This window comes from Schistocerca nitens, chromosome 3 (genome assembly GCF_023898315.1).
Source record: "Schistocerca nitens isolate TAMUIC-IGC-003100 chromosome 3, iqSchNite1.1, whole genome shotgun sequence".
In the NCBI taxonomy this organism is placed as follows: Eukaryota; Metazoa; Arthropoda; class Insecta; order Orthoptera; family Acrididae; genus Schistocerca; species Schistocerca nitens.
Window position 1 is genome coordinate 784,612,483 of NC_064616.1, and position 12,038 is coordinate 784,624,520.

The 12,038-nt window shown below is 41.3% G+C and overlaps 1 pseudogene; it reads right to left on the reverse strand.

Moving 5' to 3' along the window:
- Window positions 1–7,862: 7,862 nt before the first annotated feature.
- On the reverse strand, window positions 7,863–7,980 carry LOC126250061 (5S ribosomal RNA; annotated as a pseudogene).
- Window positions 7,981–12,038: the final 4,058 nt, after the last annotated feature.

Below are 12,038 nucleotides of genomic sequence, written 5' to 3' on the forward strand. Positions count from 1 at the left end.
AGTGGGCAGTGCTTTGGGAGAACTCGTGGTAGTCAGTGCTCGCTGAGATGTCGTAGTGAAAAGTGTTTGCTGAGATGTTGTAGTAAGGAGTGCTTGTTCCATGTTTTATGCAGTTGTTTGATGGGCTAGACAGCAGATGCTGTTCGAATGGAAATATTGTAGTGATCAGAGTGCTTTTCGTCAATATATGAAGGTAACGAAACTTGATTTATTTTTCATTATTTAATGTCGTAAATAATGATTCATTACAGGTTCAGTCAACAAAGCATCTGGCTTGTGTTCTTGTATTAGAGTGTAATCCTGGTTTTCTTGCGCAATTGTAGTATTTCTATTTCTTTAATTACTTCAGTATAAATGATATTTGAAATTTCTTGTCTTATTGAAGAAGAACCGTGCCAGATGTGTACGTTGAGTCATACTTCCACACACAGAACAGTGACACCTGTGTTTTGGTTTCATAGGTTTTATAGTTGCTGGGGACTTAATTAATTAATTGTGTTAACGAAAATTTTCATTTCATTCTTTGTTGTTGTTCTATGCAGTCAGATTGCGTAATAATACTAGTCAGGGCCAACCGTTACGAGACTTCGTAATCGAACAGACAGCTACTAAATCAAAAAAAAAAAAAATTATTTGCATTTTATTTTAATTAAGCCCCCATGCACGTGATAAAGCATCAGCAACAATATTTGAAGATCCCTGTATGTAAACAATACTAAAATCAAATTCCTGTAGGTACAACGCCCATCGTGACAATCTGCCATGAGTTAATTTTGTCGACATAAGAAGTTCCAAAGCTCGATGATCAGTGTAAACCTTAGTATGTCTACCGAACAAAAATGTGCGAAATTTTGTGAAAGCCCAAACAACAGCCAAAGCTTCAAGTTCTGTAATCGAATAATTCTTTTCGGATTTAGAGAGAACACGACTTCCAAATGCAACAGTCTTCTGTACTACAACGCCGTTTTCTTCTATCTCTTGAAATAAATGTGCACCTAGGCCTTTGTATGATGAGTCCGTCGCCAAACAAAAATCTTTAGACAAATCCGGATGTGAAAGAAGTGGAGCAGCAACAAAAGCATCACGAAGTTGTTCAAATTCTGACTGAGCTTCCTCATCCCAACACCAATTAGAATTCTTTCCAGATAGTTCACATAAACGAGGTGTGGCCAAATTGTCCAATCTAACAAAGCGTCTAAGAAAATTACAGACACCAAGGAAACTACGAACATCACGTTTTGTGGTAGGAACAGCATAATTACGAATAGCGTCTAGTTTTTCTGGATCAGGAAGAATACCTTCTGTAGAAATAATGTGACCGAGAAATTTCACCTGAGAACGACCAAATTCAGATTTTTCCAAGTTCACTGTCATGCCAACTCTTGCAAAAATACGTAATAATGAATCCAAAATTTTGTTATGCTCACTCCAAGAACGTTTAGCAATAACAATATCGTCAACATATGAAGTAATATTGTCACGAAGATAAACAGGTAAAATTTCATTTAAGCTACGAATGAATGCTGCTGAAGATACAGTAAGTCCAAACGGTAATTTCCGAAACTGGTAACAGTTACCAAAGGCTAAAAAGGCAGTATATTTTCTACAATCAGGGTGGAGTTCTATTTGCCAAAAACTTGCGCGCATATCAATCGTGGATAAAACTTTAATTCCATGGAAATGTTGAAGAAGTTCATCTAAATTTTGTGGACGGTCAGTTTCAGGAATAATAATATTATTTATCTGTCTGGAATCCAGAACCAAACGAATTGACCCATCCTTTTTAAGAACGACATGTAATGGGCTGGTATAAGGGCTGACTGCTGGCTCAATAATGCCCTGATCTAACATGTATTGAAGTACATTCTTAACCTTGTCTCTGTAAGCCAAAGGAATAGCGTACGTTTTCCCGCGAAATGCTGTGTGTTCTTTAACTTTAAATAAATATTGTAAGCCTTGTATAGTTCCTGTGTAATGACTAAACACTGTAGCATGTGAAGTCAAAATGTGGTGCAACTCTTCTCTTGCAACGTCATCTGGCACTTCAGCTTTCTTAACCTTTTCATTAATTAATTCTTCGCTATTAATTATATCCTCCATCGCGTCTCTGTATCTATTGTCATTGTCATGAATAAACACACTGTCGTCATAATGCTCAACGAAAACATCAGAAGTAAGAAACCTTAAACATTTTGTATCTGATTCAGATCTTGCTAAACACTCGAAAAATTTCAGACATTTCGGCATTCCGGCAACAGTCAAATTCACACTTCCTTCTTTAAAGTTCAAAATTGCCTTATGTGTGTTAAGAAACTCCATACCTAATATAATCTGTGTACTGAGTAATGGAACAATAATAAAATTAGCAGAAAATTCGTATCCTTGACAAATGAAATTTAGGTTGGTCTGTTGTTTAACTTCCACACCTTTTCCAGAAATCGCTCCTCGAATTGTAGTTTTAGAAATAGGTAACACAGGACAGGCAATAGTTCTTTCACATATACGAAAAACTGATTCACTAATGTCGTTCATTGGGCTCCCAGAATCTAGAACTGCAGTGAACTTATTCTTACCCACACATACTTCAATAACAGGATGTAAAAATGCGTCTACATTATTCTCCTTTTCACCTAGCAAAATGTCTCTCATATCTTCCAGGCGTACGTAGTGTAAAGTTGTAGTGTCATTACTTTTTGAACCGTCTATATTGCTTCCAGAAGCCGAAGCTGCAAGTCATGGTCGATTGTTTGCGTCACGTCTTTGATTATTCCCGTCATTTCGCGGATCAGTTTCTACTATTTCCACTTGTCTCTCTGAATTTCTGTCACGCGGAGGATGCCAATTAGGTCCTTCCTGTCTGTTAGATGCAAATTCTTGGTTGTGTCTGTTATTAAAATTTCTATTTTCCTGTCTGTCTGCATAACTACTTCTTGTATAATTTCGACTGTCACTTCTGAAATTACAAAACCTATGAAACCAAAACACAGGTGTCACTGTTCTGTGTGTGGAAGTATGACTCAACGTACACATCTGGCACGGTTCTTCTTCAATAAGACAAGAAATTTCAAATATCATTTATACTGAAGTAATTAAAGAAATAGAAATACTACAATTGCGCAAGAAAACCAGGATTACACTCTAATACAAGAACACAAGCCAGATGCTTTGTTGACTGAACCTGTAATGAATCATTATTTACGACATTAAATAATGAAAAATAAATCAAGTTTCGTTACCTTCATATATTGACGAAAAGCACTCTGATCACTACAATATTTCCATTCGAACAGCATCTGCTGTCTAGCCCATCAAACAACTGCATAAAACATGGAACAAGCACTCCTTACTACAACATCTCAGCAAACACTTTTCACTACGACATCTCAGCGAGCACTGACTACCACGAGTTCTCCCAAAGCACTGCCCACTACGAGTTCTCAATAATCACTGCCAGTGGAGGCGGCGGAACAATACTCTCTAGCGCGATCTCTGGCGCTGTGGCTCAGTGTAGCCACCTTTCAGCATGCCTTCGATATAGATATATATAATGTAAGTAGACTTATGTTTCTACATATACGTACGCAATTGTCATGTTGTAGATATCGATATGCACACATTGTTTTGTTACCCGGATTGCATTAACGATGGGTTATACGCCCGAATACTGGTTTGCCTAATAAACCTTTTAAGTGCAGCTCATGGTGTTTGGAAGATTTCCTTTAACAAATATAAGCAGTTAACTAACTTTATCTCTTATTCCTCTTATGTTGTGACGAAACAGACTAATTCCTTTATTCCTTAGATACTTGACTTTTTTTGTATAAAGTACTTACGAAGAATACATTAACGAAATTTGTATGTAATGTTGGGCTACTGAGGCTGCGAAATTTAGCCCACAGAATTCCCATCTCAGGCGTCCTAAATAACTGTAAACTGGTTGGGCATCGAGTCGAAATGAGCTTCTATGGCAGATATGGGTACATCTTCCAACGGTATTTCTAGTTAACTTTAGGGTTCGTCAACTGTAGTAGCTGGTGAGTGGTGGCGTGTCAATCTCTCGGCAACACATGACAAGTTGTTTTCAGCGACTGAGAAATCCGCCTAATGTGCTGGCTAGAGCAACAGTTAAACATCCTCTGTATCGAGGTAGGTTAAAACAGCACGGACAACGTGCGATCTTGTATTACCTTGTATTACCTTGCCGTGAACCCAATAGCACTCCAAACCATCACGCCAGCTGCTGAGACCATATAGCGATGACGAATGTAATCTGGCAACGCTCCTTCTCCTCGGAGCCTCTACACACGGACACGTCCATCTTCATGCTGTACGCAGAACGGGGATGGGTCTGAATAGACGATACGGTGACACACCTGTGCCTATTGTTGTTGTTTGGCGCATCTGTGTCGACGTGCCTCTCCCTACTGCCGCGTCAATGGAAGCGGCAACAATGGTCATCGTGGTGGGCCAGACGCCGTCGCACTGTCCGTGTGCATTCTTGTTTTGCTGCGAGGAAATCCATTTTTTGACCCAGCGTACGTGCATCGCTGGCGATTCTAGACGACTGAGTGAAAAATATGTCTGTCCTCTCGGGCGCTAGTCGCGTGAAGCCACTGAGTGGAGTGCCGAGAGGGGCATCGTTTTCGTATTCGCATGCCGGTTGTGAAATCAAAACCAATGTGAGCAGCAATGCCGCGGAACAATTAACAAATGCGAATAGGCCACGATCCTGCCACTGACGAATTCCGACGCATCCTGGTAGACGTTTCTCCTTCTGACACGAGGCATAATACGATCTTCTTGTTAACAAACAACATTCAGATGCGATACGAGAATGAGAAACGTGATGTGTAGTCGCTCGTTTTATACAGAATATATACGGCGTTATTCCTACCTACACTGTGCGGTTGCGATGAATTGTTAATCATTTGCATATCCAATCATGTAGTTCAGCTCATGCCAATTTGACAGTTGCTGCATGTCGCCTCTATAGTACTACAATTTTAATGGCCAGAAGTGTACTTTAAGATATATCGCTTCTTAAAAATCCGGTACTGTCTGGGGTAAAGATATTTTATATTTTTGTTATACTCTTTCCTCACATGACACTGTTAATAGTATTCTTATATTATCTGAAACAGGCAAATAATATCTACATTTCAATACTGGACACTAAACTTAAATTACATACATACGGAACATATTTTTAGGGTTCAGTACCTCAGTTGGTAAAAATTGGTCCCTTATAGGATACCTTTCTTGTCCGTCTGTCTGTCCGTCTGTTATGACACCTGTTTCTCAGGAACAGTGGAGGTCTCAAATTGAAATCGATGTCAAACAGTAGGGTCTACGGGCCTTGGCAGTGTAAAATATTGAAGTTTCTAAGTAAACGCAGTCAGAAGATATGGCTTATTCATGTCACGTATTTTAATACTCGCAAACTCACTCATCAAATTGTACAGAGTACTTACCGTCGACCTAGAACCAAGAAATTTGGCAAGAAGCAAAGTTTCACAGTACAAGTTAAGGATAAATCTTAAATTTGACAATTTATTATTATATGACATAAGAAATATTTACCATTTGTTGTCCATCCGTGTGACTGCTAGTCCGTCCATCTGCTATGACCTCTTTCTCTTGGGATCGGGTAGAGGTACCAAATTGAAATTTATGTGAAATAGTGTCTACGGTCCCTCGGTGGTGTAAAAAGATTCAAGCTTCAGAGTCAGTGCAGTCAAAATATAAGGCCATTTAAGTCACATATTTTGATACAAACTCACTCATCAAGTCGTATAGATGAACTGTCTATATGCATAATTAGCGAACCCAAAAACACTTCGCAAGTACTGAATATTTATGGTAGTTCGATATACGTCTCGATGTCCTTCACACTCTCTCTTTCCATCATCTCCTCCCTCATCACTCTCCCACTTCTTCCTCCCTCCCCACTCTGTCCACCCCCTCATTCCTTCTCCCTGTGTCCATTCCCCTCCCCCCTACTCTGTCCATCTCCTCTTCCCTCCTCTCGCTGACCTTGAACCTTGTTTATAGTTAAAGCCAACGAAACCTTGGTTGGGAATAGAAGTCGCTTAAAATAAATGCGTAAATCAGTTGGGATCATTGGTGTACGTAGTATGAGAGAGCTGTCCTGGTGCTGGATCTGGGAGGATAGTAGCTTCGATGGGAATATTTCACGTAGTTTTAATCTCAAACGGGTGGGATTAAAAAGTTTGGCACCATACAGATTCGGTAGTAGTATTGTATCCATAAGGCTATAAGCCAAACCTACAATTTACGTGTTTTCTGATACAACCTACTGTGAAAAAGAAAAAAATAGCACATAACTGTGTATACAATTTTTGTTTAAAATTATAAATATGGAGGAAGAATGTATAAAGGGAAAAACAATTCGTGTTGTGGTTTAAATGCCCTGCTATCGCAGTTAAAAGTGATTGTGAGAAAGGAAACGAAACATCACATTCACAGCATAGAATTTTCTTTCTCGCAGTCAGTTTTAATAGAAAACTATTACATTGTTGTTTAAAAAAATATATAGCCTATGTCCGTGTGAATGTTTATCTGAGTATCTTGTAAAAATTTAAAGTAAATCGATTAAGAATTTTTCAGTATTTTTGCTAACAGCATTGTGTGTATGTTTATATATTAGGTATATTTAAAAAATATTCAGGGGATAGGCAAAATAATGCGAACACCTCTACTTACTTGGGAATGGTTTATTCAAAAAAATGTTCAAATGTGTGTGAAATCTTATGGGACTTAACTGCTAAGGTCATCAGTACCTAAGCTTACACACTACTTAACATAAATTATCCTAAGGACAAACACACACACCCATGCCCGAGGGAGGACCCGAACCTCCGCCGGGACCAGACGCACAGTCCATGACTGCAGCGCCTGAGACCGCTCGGCTAATCCCGCGCGGCTATGGTTTATTAATAAGGGGTTGGACACCCATTTGCCCGTAAAACAGCTGCGATTCTTCTTGGAATACTGGCATATAATGATTGTATAGTCTCCAGTGGAATACTAAGCCACTCTTCGATCAGAACCTCTTCTAACTACTGTAGTGACGAGGGAGGCGGATCTCTGCTCCGGAGCCTGCGCTCAAATACCGCCCACAAGGGTTCGATACTGTTCAAGACCGGGGACTGTGCTGGCCAGGGAAGACGCTGCAGTTCAGTTGCATGCTCCTCATATCACGATTGTACTGACCTGGCTGTGTAAATGGGTGCATTATCATCCTGAAATATGCCATCATTGTTGGGGAACAACATTTGAATCATGGGGCGCACCTGATCGGCTGAAATGTTCACATACTCGTTGGCTGTAACACGGCCTTTGAGAGTAATGATGATACCAGCAGAATACCATGATATGTCTGCCCACACCATCACACTTCCACCTCCATGCTTAACCGTTGAAATCAAGCGATCAGGATTGTAGGCTTCTTTTGGCGTTCTGCAGACGTAAAAACTGCCCGATGTTGCAAATAACGAAAACGTTGTCTAGTCGGACCATCTGACGTGTTTCCACTGGTGAGCAATCCAGGATTTATGCTCCTGACACCATGTTTCACGCTCCTTTGCGCTGGTTGTCGTGACTAATGACTTCGGTATAGCAGCTAAAACCTAACCTCCATCCGAACAGGCCTTGAAAGGCCCAACGGTACCGACCGGCCGCCGTGTCATCCTCAGCCCACATGTGTCACCGGATGCGGATGTGGAGGGGCATGTGGTCTGTACATCGCCCTCCCAGCCGTATGTCAGTTTACGAGACCGGAGCCGCTATTTCTCAATCAAGTAGCTCCTCAGTTTGTCTCACAAGGCTGAGTGCACCTCGCTCGCCAACAGCACTCGGCAGACCGGATGGTCACCCATCCAAGTGCTAGCGCAACCCGACAGTGCTTAACTTCGGTGATCTGACGGGAACCGGTGTTACCACTGCGGCAAGGCCGTTGGCGGTGTAGCAACTCGTCCATGAATATTCGCTTTATGAAGTTCCCGGTGGACAGTGTCGATAGATTCGGGGTCTCCAAGATGGCTATTGAGCTCTGCAGTCACTTTAGCCACGTAGTTTTGTGTTGTTTTGACAGAATTCGTGTTGGCGTACGACGATCTCTGTCATTTAGTTTTGATTTGCGCCTGCTATTACGTTTACACGATGATGTCTCTCCATGTTTTGTGTAGGCTGTCATGACCGTTGAAACAGCTGCTCTTGAAACATTCAATAAGTTGGCTGTCTTGGTTACTGATGTTCCAGCTAATCGGGCCCCCACAATCCGCCCTCTTTGCAACTCTCTTAGATATTTCATTGCACCTCGACCTCTGCCTCTCAATACAAATACGAAGTGTGCACTACTCGTAAACAACCTGCACTGATGCCTAGTCCGTACTGAACACACACAGTCCAATGCGACAAGTGTTTTAACTGCGTTGTTGACCGTCAAACACAACCATCCCATTGCTACCATTGTTCACATTACTTTGCCTATCCCCTGTATCATATGTCCATCCAAATGTTTATTTAACTGTCGTGTAAACGTTTTAAGTAAATAGGCCAATAAATTTTAAGGATTTTTGCTAACAATGTTTCCTCTTTGTATACACTGAAGAGCCAAAGAAACTGGTACACATGCCTAATATCGTGTACGGCCGCTGCGACCACGCAGAAGTGCCGCAACACGACGCGACATGGACTCAACTAATGTCTGAAGTAGTGCTGGAGGGAACTGACACCATGAATCCTGCAGTGCTGTCCATAAATCCGTAAGAGTACGAGCGGGTTCAGATCTCTTCTGAACAGCACGTTGCAAGGCATCCAGGAAATGCTCAAAAATGTTTATGTCTGGGGAGTTTGGTGGCCATCGGGAATGTTTAAACTCGGAAGAATATTCCTGGAGCCACCCTGTAGCAATTCTGGACGTGCACAGTGTCGCATTCTCCTGCTGGAATTGCTCAAGTCCGTCGGAATGCACAATGGACATGCATGGATGCAGGTGATCAGACAGGATGCTTATGTACGTGTCACCTGTCAGAGTCGTATCTAGACGTATCAGGGGTCCCATATCACTCCAAGTGCACATGCCCCACACCATTACAGAGCCTCCAGCAGCTTGAACAGTCCCCTGCTGACATGCAGGGTCCATGTTCAAATGTTCAAATGTGTGTGAAATCTTATGGGACTTAACTGCTAAGGTCATCAGTCCCTAGGCTTACACACTACTTAACCTAAATTATCCTAAGGACAAACACACAAACCCATGCCCGAGGGAGGCCTCGAACCTCCGCCGGAATCAGCCGCTCAGTCCATGACTGCAGCGCCTGGGACCGCTCGGCTAATCCCGTGTCGCCAGGGTCCATGGATTCACCTGGTTGTCTCCGTATCTGCACACGTCCATCAACTCGATACAATTTGAAACGAGACTCGTACACCCAGGAAACATATTTCCAGTCATCAACAGTCCAATGTTTGCGTTGGCGGTCCCAGGCGAGGCGTAAAGCTTTGTGTCGTGCAGTCATCAAGGGTACACGAATGGGCCTTCGGCTCCGACAGCCCATATTGATGATGTTTCGTTGAATGGTTCGCACGCTGATACTCGTTGATGCCCCAGCACTGAAATCTGCAGCAATATGAGGAAGGGTTGCACTTCTGTCACGTTGAATGATTCTCTTCAGTCATCGTTTGTTCCGTTCTTGCAGGATCTTTTTCCTTTAGCAGCAATATCGGAGATTTGATGTTTTATGGAATTCCTGATATTCACTGTGCATTCGTGAACTGGTCGTACGGTAAAGTACCCACTTCATCGCTACCTCGTGCGCCGACTATAACACCACGTTCAAACTCACTTAAATCTTGATAACCTGCCATTGTAGCAGCAATACCGATCTAACAACTGCGCCAGACATTTGTTGTCTGAAATTGGCGTTTCCGACAGCAGCGCCGTATTCTGCCTGTTTACATATCTATGTATTTGAATACGCATGTCTATACCAGTTTCTTTGGCGGTTCAGTGTATTACTACTACTACTACTACTACTACTACTACTACTATTACTAGCGAACCCGTCAATGGGAATTCGATATACGTCCTAAACGCCTCCACCCCTCTCTCCCTTCCATCTTGTCCTTCCCTTTACCTTTGTCCATCCCCTCCTCCTCCTCCTGCCCTCCCTCTCTCTGTGCACTACCTCCTCCACTATCTCTTTGTCCATCTCCTCCCCCTCTCCATGTTCATTTCCTCCCCCCTCTCCCCCCTCCCCCCTCCCCCTTCCCTCTGTCCACTTACTCCTCTATTTAGCGATTCAGAGTCTGTAGCAGTATTCTGATCATAAGCCAATAAGCCATAAATACACCTTTCCTGTTTTTTGTAAAGCTGATGAAAAGGAAGAAAACAAAACGACACTTTATTATGTATACAATTTTTGTCTGTTATATGTATATTTCCGTAAGAGCGTGCAAAAACGTGGCAGTACTTAGAGAATGCTCTACTCAACAATTTGAAGCAGGGAGAAGCCAGCTTAAGAAGATATGGAAGTAAACTTGGCTACCGCTTTCTCTAGCATTGCAGTTTTCCAGCTTATTTACAACGAACATTCGTACAATTTTACACGTATTGTGCCGTTTATTTCCCGCGAGGAAACAAGGAGGAAGAGCCTGATTACTCGCATTTATATTGTCTCATGACAGAACGTGGTGTGAATCAACGACAGACCCTTTCAACATGACGGTGCACCGCCTCACTTCAGTGTGGATGTTCGCAACCATGTCAATGCTGTATTTCCTGGTCGCTGGACGGAACGGGAGCTCCTATTCCATGGCCTGCGAGGTCACCTGACGTGAATATCCTTGATTATTTCGTATGGGGATATCTAAAGTCACTTGTGTATAAGACCCCAGTGGATACGGAGATGGAATTAGTTGCCAGAATTGCAACTGCCTGTGATGTGATTCGAAACCCATCAGGGATATGTCTCAGGGTGCGTCAGAACCTTGTTAGCCGAGGTCATCTTGCATTGAGGCTGATGGTCGTCAGTTTCAGCACATTTTGTAAGGTACAGTACAAATCATACGTTCATAGTGTCAATGATGGTATTTGCAGTTAAACTGTAACTAATGTAAATAAAAAGTACGCAGTAATGTAAATTTATTCCTATTATCTCCTTCAGCTAGCTTCTCCGACTCCAGATTGTTCAGCAGAGCATCGTGTATGTCTTGTTAAATTTTTTCACGCTCTTACGGAAACACCCTGTGTATAAGAAGAAAGACTGTATACATGAGAAACAATTTATCTTATGCTTCACGTGCCTTGCTATCGTAGTTGAAACTGATTGCAATAAAGAAATCGAAACTGCACATTTTCATAGCACAGCACACCATTTTATTCCTCACAGTCGGTCTTAACAGGAAACCTGTACATTGTCTTTAAAAAATTTATAACCGATGTCCACTTGCATGTTTATTAGTATATCATGTAAAAATTCGAAGTAAATGTCAAGAACTTTTCGAGACTTTTGGTAACATTTCCTCTTTATACATTACATAAATATTTATATACTCTATGTGCTAAAGCATATAGCCTTTGTCTCTTCAAATATTTGTTAAAGTAACATGTAAAAATTTGAAGTAAGTTGCTCAAGAAGTTTTAGAGAGGTTTGATATGGTGTTTCCTGTTTACTTATTACACACACACACACACACACACACACACACACACACACACATATATATATATATATATATATATATATATATATATATATATATATAAGTTTAAAATATATAGCCTATATCCTTCCGAATATTCATTAGACTATTGTGTAAAAATTTGAAGTAAATTGATCAAGAATTTGTCGAGCTCTTGCTAAAAACTTTTCCAGTTTGTATAGTAACTACATATTTATATGTAGATGGTATACATTTAAAACATCTTCACCCTGTGTCCTTCCTAACATTTATTAGAATATCGAGTACAAACTTGAAGTAAATTGGTCAAGTAATTTTTGAGATTTTGGTTAACA